The 19420-nt window shown below is 46.3% G+C and overlaps 1 pseudogene; it reads left to right on the top strand.

Moving 5' to 3' along the window:
- The first annotated feature begins 11763 nt into the window (after nucleotides 1–11763).
- Nucleotides 11764–19420, top strand: LOC137954961 (pyrophosphate-energized vacuolar membrane proton pump 1-like; annotated as a pseudogene).

Here is a 19420-nt window from a genome sequence, read left to right on the forward strand (position 1 = left end):
ATTAAAGCCTCCTTTTGTTTATCTTGGATAGAAATATCAGTGGTGGAGGTTGAGCTATCTTCCACTCTTGAAGAAAGCCTCTAAACCGTGCTAAGTACTTATGAATATTTTCTCCTTGTTTAGTATTCAACATTCTCTGGAGAATATCTGTTATGAACACAATAACATTATTATTTTATTTTATTTCTTTAATTTACTTTATTTTATTTCAGTTTAGGCCACATGGATATTTTTGGGAATATTTTATTTATAGGGGTATTTTTGTAATATTTTATTTATAGGGGTATTTTTGTAATATTTTATATTAAACCCTAACAGGGTGAACCCTATTTATGGGGTAAGAGTAAAGAGAATGGGAGGATTGAAGTATTAAGAATTAGGTTAAATCTAGCATAAAGAGGCTTAAGATCACCTTCTTGATCTTGAAGTTAGGGTTTCCCTAAAAAAACCACGTATTCTCTCATCCTCTATTGATCTTTGTCTTCCCCATGTCTTCCTACTATCCCTACAGTAATGCATGGAAGACCCATAACCCATGGCAGATCCCAGATCCTCCCAAAGAATCCTTATGTCAGATCCGGGACCATAATAACTGGTATCAAAGCGGGAACATAATGGGGGATGTATTCCCAAATTGGGAGAAGGTAGAAGCTTGCATGGAGAAGGTAGAAGCTCGCATGGACAAAATATGAAAAGAAGTAGGAGAAGTACGAGCATTGCATGAAATTTTCATGGAATGTTGGACAAGAGCCACGCAATGAAGGAAATCAACAGAAGAATCGAAAACAGGCGACGAGCCAGAAAAATTGAAAATCTCGTCCAATGTACCAATCGAAGTCCATGCGGGGCCAACCTCAAATTCAGACCGGTGGAAAGGCCAAGCTTGCGTAAAATTCAAGAATTTTGCGCTAAGGAAATTCAAAGCCGACCAGCAATGATGCAGAGTTTGGGAAATCGGAGTGGTTTTCTACAAAAATCTCCTCGGTACAGGCTGATTTGGATTCAACCTCCCAAATCCCCTTCTCACGGCCAGTAGAATTTTTTTCTGCACAGCAGACGGAAGCATTCCGATCTGTCTCGATCACGGTGAATCAGTTAGGGCATCCCTCCTCTGTCTCTGAACATCTACCAGCACCAGCAGAAACAAGAGTCCACCAGAAAAAGAGGAAGCCCATCGGAAACAAATCCGGTAGGCGCTGGCTTCCGGATTCTCATTCTCAGCCTCAACCTCGCCCTCGAAAGCCCAGCAGGGAACCATCTTCAACGCCATTGGGGGTATGCTTCAGAAACTTCCTCGATTTTTAGATCAAAATAAGTTTTACAGGGCGTTGATGTGGCTCAGAGGGGCTGAGCAGCAGCAACGGTGCTCGAAAATTGGGGACAAAGCATCTCTGGGTCATGAAGCAGAGCATCGTTGGCCAATTGATAGAATTCCGGTTGGCGTGTATGAATTTCAACATGGAATTTTTCTGGGGATGCCAAGATTCATAGAAATTTTTTTCTGGAGACTGCTGAAATTTTTTTGTGAGGGGTTGTATTTTGCTGCTGATGCGAACAGTCCCTGTGTGAGACGGGGGAAGAAGCCATGGTGTAGCCAAACACCAAGGCCAAAGACTGTGCAAGTCCAGTGCACAGCAATAGCAGCGGCGGCCAAGGCCAAGTGCAAAGGCACGGCCCAGAGGGGCGCACGCATATGGCAGGCCCGGAACCAGCTGCAACGGAAGAAAACACACTTGAGCTTGCCAAACGGATGGCCAAGCAACAAGGTGCACAACAACCCCAGCAGCCAGCTCAGACACAAGGCAGCACGCCAGCAGACACTTCTGGCGGGGAGAAATGGGGTTGGGCGCGACCAGGAATCCTAGCGGGGCGAAATGGGGTTGCTGGCGCACGACCAGGACTCCAGGCGGGGCAAAAATGGCGCCTCAGGAAACCCCATTTTGCCCGCGGACGCCTGGCGCCTGGCGCCTGCGCCTGGAGTCCTGCGCACGATCCGAGGCTCAAGGAGGCTGACTAGTTCTTCAGAAGAGCTAGGCCGCACGGGGTAGATATTCCGCTTGGCTAGACGGACCTAGCCCAAATCTAACCGCGTGACAACTGGTATCAGAGCAGCATTCCATCCATGACGTCCACAAATGGAGAAGTAGTAGCAAGAGGTATGGAAACACTCTCTGAAAACGATTTACGTTTGGGTGATTTCAAGTCCAGGCTTGTTAGCTTGAAAAATCAGCTTTCAAGACTGGAGGAGTTCGTACGTGACATTGTGCATGGCCTACACCCTGTCCCTAACTTTTCCCAAAAGTTTTTGGACAACATAGATAGTGCCATGGCAGTGATGCGAACTGAAATCCAGAGAGTGGACGGAGATGTCAAGACTATCGCAAAAGGAGTGGGGGCAAGACTCACCCTATGCGAGAGAGCCCTTACGAATGGAGAAGGTTCGCAAGGAGGTGCCAAGACCGGTTCTGCTGGGCGAGACAGCAGAGAGGCGCCCAATCCGGTGTTGCTTTCCAAGAACTCCTGGGAAAGGCAGCAGGGAGGCGCCAGTTCCGGTACTGCTGGGAGAGACAGCAGAAAGGCGCCCGATCCTGTGTTGATTTCCAGAAACTGCTGGGAAAGGCAGCAAGGAGGTGCCAGTTCCGGTGCTGCTGGGAGAGACAGCAGCAAGGCGCCCGATCCTGTGCTAATTTCCAGAAACTGCTGGGAAAGGCAGCAAGGAGGTGCCAGTTCTGGTGCTGCTGGGAGAAACAGCAGCAAGGCGCCCGATCCAGTGCTGTTTTCCAGAAATTGCTGGGATAGGCAGTAGGGAGGCGCCAGATACGGTGCTGCTGGGAGAGACAACAGCAAGGCGCCAGATCCGGTGCTGATTTCCAAAAATTGCTGGGATAAGCAGCAAGGAGGCGCCAGTTCCAGTGCTGCTGGGAGAGACAGCAGCAAGGCGCCAGATCCGGTGCTGATTTCAAAAAATTGCTGGGAAAGGCAGCAAGGAGGTGCCAGTTCCTGTGCTGCTGGGAGAGACAGCAGCAAGGCACCAGATCCGGTGCTGATTTCCAGAAACTGCTGGGAAGGGCAGCAAGGAGGTGCCAGTTCCTGTACTGCTGGGAGAGACAACAGAAAGTGGCCATATCCAGTACTGCATTCCAGAAACTTCTGGCGGAAGCAGCAAGCCAACCATGAGTGGGTGGCATATGGTGATGGCGCGCAGACGAGGACGTCTGCATTATGGCGGAGGGTGTATGAGACAAGAACATTCTGGCTCGACGACGGATACTTCCATGCTAGCAAGCTCAGCCCAAAGCAAGCTCGGTGGCAAGTTTTCTTTGCCAAGTTTGACTTTGAGATGAGGTACAAGTTGGGGAAAGCCTATGGTGTTGGAGATACCTTAAGCAGAAAAACGAATTCTGATATGTCTTTTGATGGAGAAAAGGGCACATGGGTATTGGCGCATATACAGCGCACATCACCAGATTGCACTGCTGGAACACGCTCAGAAACGGAAATTGGGCGTGCAGTAGAGGCAGAAGTGCATGTGGCGCTATGCGAACAGCAGTCAGTAACCTCAACGGGTGATGCGGCAAGCGGCAGACCCTTCACGCGTATCACGCGCGATGCGGTAGCGGCTGCGCGAGACGGATATACGCGCAGCACATGCGTCGGCACTTGTTTCACGCGCACCACGCGCGGTGCGGTAGCAGCAAAACCTGATGTGGCGCACGACGCACACATAGACGCTGGAGACATCCGCTTTGTGCAAGGCGTGCCTGCGCACAAGCAGGACCATCTTATCGCAGAAACGGAAAATACGACTTGGCGATTACGAGTCTTAGCAGCAATTACACATGTTAGTACTTTGTCGCTAGACCGGATTCGCACTAGACTTCACCAAGACGCCCAGACCTTCAGCATTGTGCAAGCTGCAACCATGGGTGAGAGGAGAAGACTATGGCTTGACGACGGATTGTTCAAGACCAAAGGTAGTCGACTTTATGTGCCTAAGTACGATTACCAACGGCATGACCGCTTGAGGGAATGCCATGATTCCTTGTGGGGAGGACAACCAGGCCAAAGACGGACGTTGGCCTTGCTCTCTGGCTAGTATTATTGGCTGGACATGGAGAGCGATGTGGAGGAGTTTGTGTACACATATTTTATCTATCGACAAGATAGGATGAAAAAAAGAAAGCCCGGAGGCTTGTTACAGCCTTTGCCCATTCCAAAACGGTCGTGGGAGTCTACTTCAATGGACTTCCTTTCTGGTTTGCGCAAGAAAGAAGGGCTTGAGTCTATCATGGTAGTGGTGGACCAGGTTACGAAGCACAGAACATTCGTAACAGTGCCAAGTGATTGTATAGCAATAGAGGTTGCTCGAGCTTTCATGGCACAAGTGGTGAAGCACTGGGGTGTGCCCACAACGATCATCGGTGATCATAACCCCAGATTCACAAGAAAATTCTGGACCGAGTTAACTAAACTATTGGAAAATACTGAAAATTTTTCCACTAGTTTACATCCTCATACTGACGGCCAAACAGAGCTTATAAAGACCGAGAGGAGAGCAAAAGGGGCAAGCCCCGGAGGACGCAATACTTGGCAAAGCGGCGGGGTCAACCGAAAAGTTAGGCAACATGGCAAGACACTGCTGAGTTGTAGCAATCCGAGAAGGAGGTGGCCCACTATCGCCAGGGGATGTAGATGAGGGCGTCTGCCTTATGGCGGTGGGAGTATGAGACGGGGGAAGAAGCCATGGTGTAGCCAAACACCAAGGCCAAAGACTGTGCAAGTCCAGTGCACAGCAATAGCAGCGGCGGCCAAGGCCAAGTGCAAAGGCACGGCCCAGAGGGGCGCACGCATATGGCAGGCCCGGAACCAACTGCAACGGAAGAAGACACACTTGAGCTTGCCAAACGGATGGCCAAGCAACAAGGTGCACAACAACCCCAGCAGCCAGCTCAGACACAAGGCAGCACGCCAGCAGACACTTCTGGCGGGGCGAAATGGGGTTGTTGGCGCACGACCAGGACTCCAGGCGGGGCAAAATGGGGTTTCCTCAGGATGCCAGGCGCAGGCGCACGCGCGGCAGGACTCCAGGGGCAAAGTGCCAGGCGCCAGGCGCCCGCGCGCGTAGGACTCCATGCGCAGGCGCCCGCGGGCGACGGGGTTTCCTGAGGCGCCAGGCGCCAGGCGCCCGCGCGCGAAATGGGGTTTCCTGAGGCGCCAGATGCCAGGCGCTGCGCGCCCTGCACGAAATGGGGTTTCTTGGCGACCAGGTCGCCAGCGCCCGCCAGACTAGGGTGCCCCTTGACGCCAGAAACCGAATTTTTGGGATCTGACGGGTTTTTGAGCATTTTTTGAGATTTCAAAAGGCAAGGGGAGAGACTATAAATAGAGAGGCCTCTCCCATTGTAAAAGGGGGTCGAAAAATCCTTAGCCTTCTTTAATCTTTTAGTGTATAGAGAGAGTTTTTAGCCTTGGCCTTCAAGAGTGTTTGGCCACCCTTTGTAATCTTGTGTTCTCAATACAAAGTAGGCTTTTCTCTTCTATACCTTGGTGTTTTCGTTGTCCCATTTGGCTTGCAACTTCTTGTGTGAAGTATTGGTTGGAGGATCCGAGGCTCAGGAGGCTGACTAGTTCTTCGGAAGAGCTAGGCCGCACGGGGTAGATATTCCGCTTGGCTAGACGGACCTAGCCCAAATCTAACAGCTTGACACTGTGCGTGTAATCCCCATAAGGCTCTGAATCTTGCTCTTCGGGCAGCAAACTCTTTTGAAATACGTGCTGCTGGGAAATCCAGATTAGAGATGGTGTTGTATTTGCATGTGATAGCAACACGATCCTGCAGCTTGGGTCAGTACAGTCAGGCTATCCCCTCTCTTGGGCACTCAATTGAAAATCCCAACTTGCATGACGGTCAGGAGCATGCTCTTGCCAAATTTGTTGGCCATATGCAATTGGTTGATACTCATGCTATAGTCCAACTTGCCAATTACGTACAGTGTTATAAGATGGGCCAGGAAATCCAGCAGCAAGAATTGGAAGACACAGCTCCAAGGGTGGGGGAGACTTGCCGTGATGTAGTTGTGGCCCTTGTCCCCGCACTTCAGTTTGATGAGGCCCAGAATTTGTGCCAGATGACTCTTGATAGCCATTAAAATCATGGTACACCGGTCTCTCTTGCAGAGGCTACTGATAAGAGGAGAAGGGGTATGATTTGTGATACAAAAGGAGATCAGCCAAGCACACTTGTTGGGGTTGCAGCACAGATGGGTGTGCCCAGTTAGGAGAGGATAGTTTGGGACTCCTCATTGTCCTCATTAAAGTCAAGCAAAGTTAAAGGGGGGCCATCATATCAACTGCAAGAAAGATTTACTGTGGGATCGTGCTGATGAAAGTGAATGTAAATCTGATACAAATGTAAGTCCTGGAAGTCCGTAGCAGATTACTTTTATGGTAGTTCATGGTGAGGGAAATACAGAGACTTCTTTTAAAGTTGTTGGTAATGCGGAAAGATCTTCTTTTGACTATCCAGTAGTCATATTAATGCATATTGATCATGATGTGCAGCATGCACCGATGCCAAAGATAGTGTTATGCACGCAATAACATTATTATTTTAGTTGTTTTATTTAATTTACTTTATTTTATTTCAGTTTGGGCCGTAGGGGTATTTTTGGAATTATTTATTAATAGGGATATTTTTGGAATATTTTATTCATAGGGATATTTCTGTAATATTTTATTAAACCCTAACCGGGTGAACCCTATTTAAGGGGTAAGAGTAATAAGAAAAGGAAGCATTGAAGTATTAAGAATTAGGTTAAATCTAGTGTAGAGAGGCTAAGAGTTCTCCTCAACGAGCTCTAGGGTTTTCAAGCTTCCCTTTGGCTTGATCTTCGTTTTCGTCTTTCCCATGTCTTCCTACTACCCCTATGGTAATGCTTGGAAGACCCGTAACCCGTGGCAGATTGCAGATCCTCCCAAAGAATCCACGTGTCAGATCCGGGACCGTAACAACTGGTATCAGAGCAGGAACACAATGAATTATTCTATATCTCAAGAAGGAACACAAGCTTGCATGGAGAAGGTATACAATTCCGCGGATAAACTATGTAAAGAATTTGGAGAGACACGAGCATTATATGAAATTTTCATGGAATGCTGGACAAGGGAGCCACGCGCTGCCGCAAAACAGGTCACACGACCTGAATTCGTCGAGCATGACAGCCGCACAGAAGACGCAGAAGCTCCCTCGGATGAACAGAAGACTGTCTCGAGAAAGCTCTCCAAAAATCAAAAATCCGACGGCGGATACACCGGAATTTCAAAAACAGAAGAGGATCACCGTTTCCCAATGGACGTCGTGCGTATCTCCACACCTAAGCTGCAGCGGGGAGGTGATTTCCTAACAGAGGAAATCCCGAAATCGTCGGCACCGGAGGATTTTGGGATGACCGAAAATCTGAAATCGGAGGGGAATAGAAAATTCCGTCGGCGCCGTAGGCGAAATTTTCAACGGAATTTCCGCTGGGCTCTGTTCCGGGGGGCTGAGAAATAGAGGTTCTCTGTCTCGGCAATGCTCCCAGCAGCGAAGCCCTAACGGGCTTCTCGTCGCCACCGGCGAAGCAAGATAGTTCGTTGGCACCGTAAGAAACTTTTCCGCAAGGGATATCGATTCCGGGAGGCTGAGCAACGACGATTCACGAGTTTTCGAGACCCCTCTGTCTCGAAAACTATCCAGGTGGAGAAGCCCCAACGGGCTGCGATTCGCCACCAGAAAATTAGGCGATTCCATCGGTGCCGGGAGAGAGGAAGAAGACGCCCGTCGCCGAACTTCGTCGGTGCCGTGAGGAACGGAACCGTCAGCCGCAGAGTTCGGGAGCCGAAGGAAGAAGACGACTCCCGATTAAATTTTCCTAACTTAGGAAAATTTAATCGGCCCGGTCCGTTGAGTCGCACACCGGACCGGGTTCATGAACCAAGTGAACCCAGGTTAACTCGGACCGGCCCAAAAAAAAAAAAAAAAATTGGCATCCAGAAGAGGGGGTCGTGCGCCAGACCGGGTTCCTGAACCGAGTCAACCCAGGTTAACACAGACAGGGCCCAAAAAAAAAAAAAAAAAAAAAAAAAATGGCATCCTGAAGGGGGTCATAGCTATCGCGGATGCTACTATGGCACCGGTGGAGACATCGGCATACAGACACTACTTTCGAGCTTGAGGACAAGCTCATCTTCCAAGGGGGGTGTAATGTTATGCACGTAATAACATTATTATTTTAGTTGTTTTATTTAATTTACTTTATTTTATTTCAGTTTGGGCCATAGGGGTATTTTGGAATTATTTATTAATAGGGATATTTTTGGAATATTTTATTCATAGGGATATTTCTGTAATATTTTATTAAACCCTAACCGGGTGAACCCTATTTAAGGGGTAAGAGTAATAAGAAAATGAAGCATTGAAGTATTAAGAATTAGGTTAAATCTAGCGTAGAGAGGCTAAGAGTTCTCCTCAACGAGCTCTAGGGTTTTCAAGCTTCCCTTTGGTTTGATCTTCGTTTTCGCCTTTCCCATGTCTTCTTACTACCCCTATGGTAATGCTTAGAAGACCCGTAACCCGTGGCAGATTGCAGATCCTCCTAAAGAATCTACGTGTCAGATCCAGGACCGTAACAGATAGTTGAGGACCTATGGGGGCTCTATTACCTTTCTGCACTGCCTTGTGTTCTGGTGCTTGGATAGTCTCACCTGACTGGTGGAAAACAAGCTTCCGGGAGGGAAGATCTATTGGTGAGTCATTGTTTGTCCTACAACATGAAGATTTTGAGCCTAAGTACAGGTCTGGGGTAGAGGATGCAGTTTTCAGAGCAGAAGCAAGCCGACATGCTTTGTTTAAGGGATACGATGTCTGCATAGACCACCATGTTTAGCCTCCAGTTGACACCTTAATGGCCAGTGTGGAATCTGCTGGTGGAAATGTTCTTGGTGGACTTGAAGACGTGAAAGAACCTGAATGGACAATTTTCGTAGTGTGTGACTTGTTGTATGGTTTTTTTGTGGCAGGGTTGAACAAAAGGATGAAGGGTCCACTGGTGGCTGCTATTATAGTACTGCATGTGTCTGCTATTCGAAGTGCCTCAATGGCGCCTGCAGCAATGAGGTGCTGCTCTACCAACTATTTGTGAAATTTCAGTGGACTCAAGACTGCTAACTACTTCGCTTATGCAGATCGAGCAAATTTTTATTGGGCAGGATACTTCAAAAGTAGACCAGCTATTAAGGGTTATGTGAGCATGATGTGTGGCTACTACTTGGCTGCCAGTCAATTGGAATTTCTTAAAGGGAGAGATGGTTTCGGGCCTTCAGGCCCTACAACAACATCTCTGGCTGATGCTTTGACGCATGCTCAACATCATGATGGAGTCAATGGAACTGAAAAGCAACTTGTGGTCATTGATTATGCAATTAGACTCTACATGGGCTATTCAGAGGCTGCAGAGTTGGTTGAGTCTTCACTCGCTTGCTTGACAGAGTTGAACAGGAGCTCTGGATGCAGAAACCCATCAACTAAATTTGCACAGTGGTCTCTTTTAAACATTAGCTATTGTCCTGCATCAGAGGCACAACTTGCCAAGAGTAATGATTTGGTTGTTGTTGTCTACAATTCTCTTATATGGAAGAGTGCGGATATTGTTAGAATATCGGTCACCAGTGCGTCAATTATTGTGAGTGATGCTGAGAGAAAAGAAATTGAGTCACACCTACTACCAATTGCTAATGTAGCATTGGGCATGCGGACCTTCTATATCCAGGCAAAATTGGGTATGTTGCCGATTGATATTCCCATGGATTGGCTTGCTTTTGCAGCAAGTGTACCTCCTCTAGGTTTCCGAACCTCTGTTGTTTCAAGTTCCGAAAGTACAGGCGCAAAATCGATTCTATCAGAGGTTGAAACATCTGTAGGACGTAACACTGATTCTATACGTGTTGGGCAAGGACATCTAGTACTTATGCTGCTGTTGATGGGAAACTAATCCAGTATCATCATACCACAAGCTCGGTGAAGGCATCTCTCCAGCAGTATTATAAATATTATATAGGAGATGATGGCAGTGGTCCAGATCCTCAGGCTTCTGGTGCCTACATATTCTGCTCAAAGCCAGGTTTCACTGTTTTTCGGGGCCCAGTTTTGGATGACGTGCGTCAGAGAATTAAACCATGGATATCACAAATCACATGAGTGTAGCAAGGGAAGACCATACTGAATTTGAGTTCCTAGTTGGGCCTCTACCAGCGGCTGATTTCATCGGCAAAGAAGTTGTTATTCAATTTATGACAACAATGATGACCAATAAAGTATTTTTCACAGATTCTAGTGGACGCGATTTTATTAATAGGATTCGAGATTATATACCAGCTTGGGGCAAGCAAGTATCCCTCAATCCGCCTTCTCGCACTACTTCCCATTCTTTTAGGAGTGTAATTTTATGAAAATAATAATATTATTATTTTATTTTATTTTTTAATTTATTTTATGTTATTTCAGTTTAGGTTATAAAGGTATTTTTAGAAATATTTTATTTATAGAGGTATTTTAGAAATATTTTATTTATAGGGTAAACCTTATTTAAGGGGTAAGAGTAACGAGAATGGGAGGATTGAAGTATTAAGGATTAGGTTAAATCTAGTATAAAGAAGTTTGAGATCACCTTCTTTTATCTCAAGGTTAAAGTTTCCTTAAAAAACCCGTGTATTCTTTTATCGTCCATTGATATTGTCTTTCCCGTATTTTCCTACAAACGAGGGTCGGCATTCACCTGGAACCCTAGGTTGCTTCACCTGGAACCCTAGGTTGCTGACTCCCTCGGAGCAATAGGTTACGGACTCCATTATAGCCGGACTATCCATCGTTCTCCCTCTTCGTCGTTTCTCTTCTTCTTCGTGTTGATATGGACCATAACAGTTTGGTCTCAGAGCAGGTTAGCCACTCTTCAAAGAGTTATGATCAGCAATTCGGGAGGAGATGAGTGCCATGCGCACAAAAATAATCTCCGAAGCAGAGGAGATATTTGAGGCTTACAGTGAAAAGCCTGAGAGGGGGGCCGAAATTGAATCTCGTCGGGATAAGGATTCAGAGAGGAAGGTCACCGATTCGGAAGAAGACCGGTGCATCATCGACCTCAGTGAAGAATTTCGCCCATTCGAAAGCCGACCGACCTCAAACCGCCGAGCGTGGACGTATTGCGCAGAGATGTCTTCGAAAATCCCGAGACCCCTCGTTCGCCGTCGAGAACAGCCGTCCAGCAGAGGGTCGACCTAAACCCTCCAACCGTGGAAACCCCGAGCCGAAACCCAGCGTCCTCCTGCGTCAACACTATTGCTGCGGTTCGCCGGCGGCAAATGTTTCCTAAGGTCACTATTATCGACGACAATGATGCTGGGAAGAGCTCGTCGTTAAATCGACTGGGAGTTTACATAGATGCGAACAGAAAAGCACCAAAATCCAGAACCCGAAAGTTCGAAAACGGGGAGCACTCCGACGACCGCCAGCCCTATTCGAAACCTCAGCCCCGATTTGCTGTTGTTCGCCATCGGGAACAGGCCAACTACCGCGAGGATCGACCATAGGCAACACGAGAAAGGACGCCACCATGGGGCATCTCTGTTGGAAATTTCTGAGATTTTCCGTTCGGCAACGAGACGGAATCCAGAGATTTTAATTTCGAATTGGAACTGGTAGTTGTGGCGGAAGATGAAATTTATGCGAAAATGAAGTTCGGTCGCGGAATAATTGTTGCTGTGAATTCAGGACCAATAAGCCCCAATATGAAATTGCAGCCATCGTGCTGCAACCCCTCGCTCTCGTTCGCGGCGGCCGAGCTGGAACCCGACTGGAATACCTCTGGTGGTAAGTTCTTTAGCCCCAATTCTCCGAAATTTGTTTTGCCCGTCCACAAATCCCCCAAAATTTTAAGAAAACACTCTACGATGGCGTTGAGTGCGTTCAGTTGGGCTGAAGAACAGAGGAGATTTTTCTGTATTGCTTGATGAGATATTGGCTTCCGCTGGTGAGTGGAAGGGAGTTCAGGTTTTCGTGCAAGCCATTCCAGAGGGGGATTTTCTTATGACCGTTCCTACTTGTACATCTCTGAGTGGGAGCTTGGGAATTCTGGGGATGGCTGATAAATTAGAGTATGGCGCCGAACGAATACGGTAAGATTGAGCTAGTTTTGTTTACTTACAATTACTTCTGGCTGGGCTGGGCAATTTTTTGTTCATCAGACCGGTAGTGGAGGTGTTTGCTTAAATACAAACCCATTTATCTGCTGCTGAGCCGGCACGTCGCCAGAGAGCCATTCATGCCCTTCGGCAGTCATCTCAGACGACCTATAGAGAGATTGTTGCTGCCCAATCAGACCTAAATTACAGTGGTCTGCGGATGAAGACTATAACTCAGCACAATCCAAATGTAATTTGTGAGGTAGGTGTTCCGTATACCGAACAGTGCACCAATGCAATTGCTGAGGCAATCCAGCTGGTTGGTGCTTATATAAATCCCTATGATGTAATACTTGATCTTTGCTTCCCATCAATTCTGAAGCAAGAGCTGAGATTAAAAAAATCTGCAACCCCGAAAAGTGTGTGTTGATGGAGTACTTATGAGGTTGAGGGACACTATTATATTGTAGTTTTGGAAGTGATCCCCATGTGAAACAGGAGATGAGTTTACTGTTACAGAAGGGTCCTCTTTGTGTAGCCAACAGACCTCTGGCATTAACAGCTGCTCTGCAGTTCCGTGTTAGTGGGTGGGCCACACTTGTACATGATCTAAATTTCAAAGAGGTTCCTACTCGTTGTGGGACCGATGTAGCTTGCAAGATGTATGTTGAAATGCTAAGAAGAATTACGACAAGAGCTGGGTGCAGGGTTCTTGAGCAGCATTCATGATGTGTTACCTTTGAACACCCAGTGTGTTTGCAATATGATGCGGGTACTTGGGTTCTGCATTGGATGGGGCAGTAAAGACTCTTCAACATAAAGGCTATCTAATTTCAGATACTTCAAAGGTTGCTACAACCTCATGGAATTACATGGGAAATGAAGTTTATGAAGGGTTGTTTATCTGCATCAAGGGAACACCTATACCGTAACAACCTTGGAGGCAAGGAAGGGTTTAGGCAAGGCCTTCATCAAGGCCTTCATCACAGCATTCAGATATGGGGTAGTTATTGGCTTTCTACTCGTTGCTAATGGTCTTTTGGTGCTTTTCACAGCAGTAAAGGAGATTGAGCCTTCTTTGAAGAAGCAGCTCATCATCTCAACTGCTCTCATGACTATTGGTATTGCTATTGTTAGTTGGGTTGGTCTGCCCTCATCCTTTACAATCTATAATTTTGGAGCCTAGAAGGTTGTGAAGAACTGGAAGTTATCCTTCTGTGTTGCTATTGGTCTTTGGGTTGGGCTTTTTATTGGGTTTGTGACTGAATACTACAATAGTAATGCTTACAGCCTTGTGCAAGATGTTGTTGTTATGGACTCTATAGCATCACGAGTTATCCATAGGCATTGGAATTAAATTATGTCAATTTACTTTTCATGTAATTTCAATTCGGTTTGGTTTACTTGGGGTTGGTTCAGTGTAATGTGGCGTGAACCACTTGACTTATGGGTCATCTTTGTATTTTCGTCTTCAACCCTATTTAGGGGGTGAAGGAAAAGAGAGGCAAGTATTGAGAAAATTAGATTTAACAGGTCAGATTCTCCCTCAGAGGTCTAGGTCGGATTCTCCCTTTGAGGTCCAAGGTTGAGTTTCCTCCAAAGCTCCTTCGTTCTATTTGAGTTCCCTCCAAAGCTCCTTCGTTCTATTTGAGTTCCACCATTACTCGCTCAAGAAACAAGAATTCTCTTCCAATGTCAAGATCATCCATGGAGGAAAGAGATAAAAGAAGGGTGACTCGATCCATGGCAAGGGAAGAACCTAACATCTTGGTATCAGACAGGTCCACCCTTGGGGATTCCTCTTCCCCTGACTATTTGAGATAGTTAGTGGAAGAAACTAGGCAGAGGACAGATAACCAGGCTCATGCCCTAGAAGAGGTGCGTCAAACAACCACTGATTTGTGTGAGGCAATAAAATCAATGGATGCTGCCATCCAAGCTCTCCTCCGGCGACAAGAGGACCATGATACACAAGCCCAACCACCAGCTGCCTATTCTCCACCGGCCGACCACCATCAATTCCACCCACCACCTCCGCCACAACCACCAATGCGTTCAAGGACCAAACACTGTGCCCAGGTATTTAAAACCTGACTTTCCTACGTATGATGGGTCTAAGGACCCTTTCATTTGGTTAGCCAAGTGTGATCAGTTCTTTTATCATCAAAAAACACCTGCGGATGAGAAAGTGTATTTGGCCGCCTACAACATGCTCGATGGAGCGCTTCTATGGTACCACCAATTCCGAAATGACCAAGTGGTTCAGGATTGGGCAACTTTTAGACAGTCTTGCATGATGAGATTTGATCCTCCAGCTAGTAGCAATCCATTGGGAGAATTAATCAATTACAAACAAACTGGATCACTAGAGGTGTACCAAAAGACCTTCCAGGAAAGGTTAGCCCGAGCAAACCAGTTTGTTACCCACACACAGTATGTTCATATTTTTACTGCCAGTTTGACAGAAGCTCTGAGATTAGAAGTTGAATTACATGCTCCAACAGATTTAGACCACACTATGAATTTAGCCAGGGCAATTGAGCACAAGCAGCGTGTTCTAAAGGAGTCACTGGTCAAAAAACTAGCTTGGCCAGGGAGGCACAATGCCTCAGCGCCAAACCCTTCCTATGGACCTCCACGATTTAGAGACAGTGCAGCCCCACGCCCAGACATCTCTAATTCGGCTCCACCTGCTCCTTACTTCAAAAAACTTACTAGACAGGAAATGGAGCAGAGAAAGGCCAAGGGTCTCTATTTTAACTGTGATGAACAATATGTCATTGGACACCATTGCAAACAATTATTCAGTATATGTCTGTGGGAGGATGGGGAAGAAATACTACTTGAGGAGGAAATTGTGGAAACTGACCAAGAAGGTCCAGAGATTTCCCTTCATGCTATGACTGGTTTACGCAGTTCAAGCACAATGCAGGTTAAAGCCCAGTTACATCATTTACAGTTACTGGGTTTAGTTGACTCAGGCAGTACACATAATTTCATCAGTCAGCAGGCGGTAGAACAACTTGGGTTAGTAGTACAGCAACAGACTGGTCTTTCTGTATCAGTAGCCAATGGGGCTAAAATTACTAGTGTAGGCATATCGCCAACCACATACTTTGATATTGAGGGACATGTATTTGTTGCAGATTTTCTGGTGATTCCACTGTCAGGATTCGATTTGGTACTAGGAATTAAATGGCTACAATTGTTGGGGCCAATACTATGGGATTTCCAAGCTCTGACCATATCTTTTATAGAGGACCAACATCAGATTATCTTGCATGGCACACAAGCACCACTCACCTGCGCACTACAGGTTGCCCAGGTCCAGTCCACAGTCACATGTAAGTTATCTCTCTTACTTATAGAATTTGAAGATATCTTTCAGGACCCTATTGCCTTACCGCCAATTAGGCACTGTGATCTCCGTATCCATTTGAAAACAGGTACTGAGCTGGTAGTGGTGCGTCCGTATCGTTACCCCCACTTACAGAAGGATGAGATTGAAAGGCAGTGCCAACAAATGTTAGCACATGGTATTATTCAGACCAGCAGGTCTCTTTTTTTCTCACCGGTATTACTAGTCCGCAAGCATGATAAATCATGGAGGTTCTTTGTGGATTACTGACAACTCAATGCCCATATGATTAAAGATAAATTTCCTATTCCAGTGGTGAACGAGTTGTTAGACGAGCTACATAGAGCTACTATTTTTACTAAACTAGATTTGAAATCTGGCTATCATCAAATCCGAGTTCATCCATCAGATGTGGAGAAAACAACGTTCCACACGCATCACAGCCATTTTGAGTTCCTCATAATGCCATTTGGTCTGTCAAATGCGCCTTCCACCTTCCAGGCCCTCATAAATGAGGTATTTTCCTCTCTCTTGAGAAAATACGTATTGGTATTTTTCGACGATATTTTGGTCTATAGCAACAGCTGGGAAGAACATCTTCAGCACCTTCACCAGGTATTTTCTCTTATACGTTCACATCATTTGGTTTTAAATCGGTCCAAATGTTCTATGGGCACATCAGAAGTGGCATACTTGGGTCACGTTATTTCAGCAGCGGGGGTGAAGGTAGACCAGAGTAAGATACAAACGGTCACAGATTGGCCTATTCCTACATCTATTACAACCTTAAGAGGACTTTTGGGCCTAGCTGGGTATTATAGAAAATTTATTCACAGCAATGGCCAACTTGCAGCTCCGCTCAACAATCTCCTCAAGAAAAATGTTTTTACCTGGTCAGAGACAGCAGCTCATTCCTTTCAGCAATTGAAAGACGCCTTATCATCAGCCCTAGTTTTGCAGCTCCCCAACTTTGATGAGTCGTTCGTAGTAGAATGTGATGCTTCAGGGGCGGTATTGGAGCAGTGTTGCACCAACAGGGCCACCATTGCTTATTTTAGCCGCCAACTGGGACAACACCACCACAAGTTGGCAGCTTATGAGAGAGAATTGATCGGATTGGCGAAAGTTATACAACAATGGTGCCCTTATCTATGAGGACGTTCTTTTTTTATTTGCACTAATCATTGCAGCCTCAAGTATCTTCTTGAGCAGCGTCTCACTACTTCACCACAACAGCATTGGTTAAGTAAACTTATGGGGTTTGACTTTTCTATCGAGTATAAAACGGGAAGTTTGAATGTAGGGGCTGATGCATTATCTCGCCAGGACGTTCTAGAGCCGCAATTAAATGTCATCAGTCAGCCCAGAGGTCTCTTGCTGGATTCTATACTGGAAGAGGCACAACAATACCCGGATATTATCTCCTTATGCCAGGACATCCAGTAGGGGACAGCGGCAAACAATTGGAGGGTTCAGGACAATCTCGTCCTCTACAAAAACAGAATTTTTCTACACCACACATCCCCTCTGATTAACAGCATTTTAGCCTCCTTCCTTGACAGTACACATGAGGGCCGACAAAAAACATATTTCTAGATCAGTAAGGAATTTTATTGGAGGGGCATGAAGCGCAGTATAGCTGATTATGTGGCGGCTTGTCAGACTTGTCAATGGAATAAAGCTGAAACATTAAGTCCAGCTGGGTTGCTCCAACCACTTCAGCTTTCGTCACAGGTCTGGTCTGATATTTTTATGGACTTAATAGATGGACTTCCCTCTTCGTCGGGTAAATCTGTTATCTTTGTAGTGGTGGATCGTTTCTCTAAGTATGGGCATTTCATTCCTCTGGCGCATCCTTACACTGCAGCTCAGGTCGCTCAACTTTTTATGGATAACATTGTCCGCTTACATGGGAGCCTAATTCAATTACCAGTGATACGGATGCAATCTTTACAAGTACCTTTTGGAAAGAACTCTTCAAGTTACAGGGCACAACGTTAGCCTTTTCTTCAGCCTACCATCCGCAGACTGATGGTTAGACAGAGGTCGTCAACAGAACCATTGAAATGTATCTCCGATGTTTCGTGGGGGACTCACCTAAGAGGTGGGTTAAGTGGCTCGCCTGGGCTGAGTTCTGTTACAACACCTCCTACCACAGCGCACTCGGCGCAACCCCATTCAAGGTGGTATATGGTAGACAACCTCCCCGTCTTTTAGCCTATGAACCAGGAGCCTCTAAAGTCGCCACTTTGGACCAAGCATTAGCTGAAAGAGAAACACTCATCACTGAGGTGCGCACTGATCTACAGGAGGCACAACATTCTATGAAAAAATATTATGACAAAAAGCACCGGGAAGTCTTCTTTTCTCCTGGAGATTATGTTTGGTTGCGTCTCCAACACTACAGGCAGCAGTCGTTGACAGCCTCCAAACATCACAAGCTCTCTCCTAAATATGATGGTCCCTTTCAGGTGATGGACCGCATTGGGACAGTGGCATACAGATTGCAGCTTCCGCCAGATGCCAGAATTCACAACGTCTTTCATGTCTCACAATTAAAGGTCTTCCAAGGTGATTAGCCTATACTGCACACCCCGCTGCCTCCACTCCATGAGGGACGGGTACTTTCTACCCCGGCACAGGTATTACAAGCTCACCGTATTCAGGGTGATTGGGAGATCTTAGTGCAATGGGCAGATGTTAACCCCAGTGACACGACATGGGAGTCATTAGCGGCGTTTCACACCTTCTACCCATACTTTGAGCTTGAGGACAAGCTCTTTCTCTAGGGGGGGGTTATAGACTCCATAGCATCACGATTTATCCATAGGCATAGGAATTAAATTATGTTAATTTACTTTTCATGTAATTTCAATTCGGTTTGGTTTACTTTGGGTTGGTTCAGTGTAATGTGGCGTGAACCACTTGACCTATGGGTCATCTTTGTATTTCCGTCCTCAACCCTATTTAGGGGGACGTGAAGGAAAAGAGAGGCAAGTATTGAGAAAATTAGATTTAACAGGTCAGATTCTCCCTCAGAGGTCTAGGTCGGATTCTCCCTTTGAGGTCCAAGGTTGAGCTTCCTCCAAAGCTCCTTCATTCTATTTGAGTTCCACCATTACTCACTCAAGAAACAAGAATTCTCTTCCAACGTCAAGATCATCCATGGAGAGAAGAGAGGAAATAAGGGTGACTCAATCCATGGCAAGGGAAGAACCTAACAATTGCTGATTCCTGTCGAATAGGAGTTACTACAAATGTGATCTTTGGGCTTGCTCTGGGAGATAAGTCTGTCATTATTCCCATTTTTTCTATTGTTGTCCGCAGTTTTTGTCAGCTTTAGCCTTGCTGCTCTGAATGGCATTACGGTGGCAGCTCTTGGAATGCTAAGCACCATTACCACTGGTTTGACCATTGAGGCATTGGTCCCATTAGTGACAATGTTGGAGGTATTGTTGAGATGGCTGGCATGAGTCACAGGATACGCGAAAAAATTGATGCCCTTGATACTGCTGGAAACACTACTGCTGCTATTGGGAAGGGGTTTGCCATTGGTTCAGCCACGTTGGTGTCTTTGGCTCTCTTTGGTGCTTTTATGAGTCATGCTGAAATTTCAACAGTGGATGTTTTGACACCTAACATCTTCATTGAGTTGATTGTGGGTGCAATGCTTCCCTACTGGTTCTCCGCCATGACCATGAAGACTGTGGGTAGTGCTGCTTTGAAATGGTGGAGGAAGTTAGAAGACAGTTCAACACTATTCCAGGTCTAATGGAGGGTACTGCTAAACCTGACTATGCTATTTGCGTCAAGATATCTACTGATGCATCCATTAAGGAAATGAGTTGA

This window comes from Aristolochia californica, unplaced genomic scaffold (genome assembly GCF_029961685.1).
Source record: "Aristolochia californica isolate CCGP_79_NKW_82.1479 unplaced genomic scaffold, dmAriCali1.0.hap1 SCAF_2, whole genome shotgun sequence".
Taxonomy (NCBI): Eukaryota; Viridiplantae; Streptophyta; class Magnoliopsida; order Piperales; family Aristolochiaceae; genus Aristolochia; species Aristolochia californica.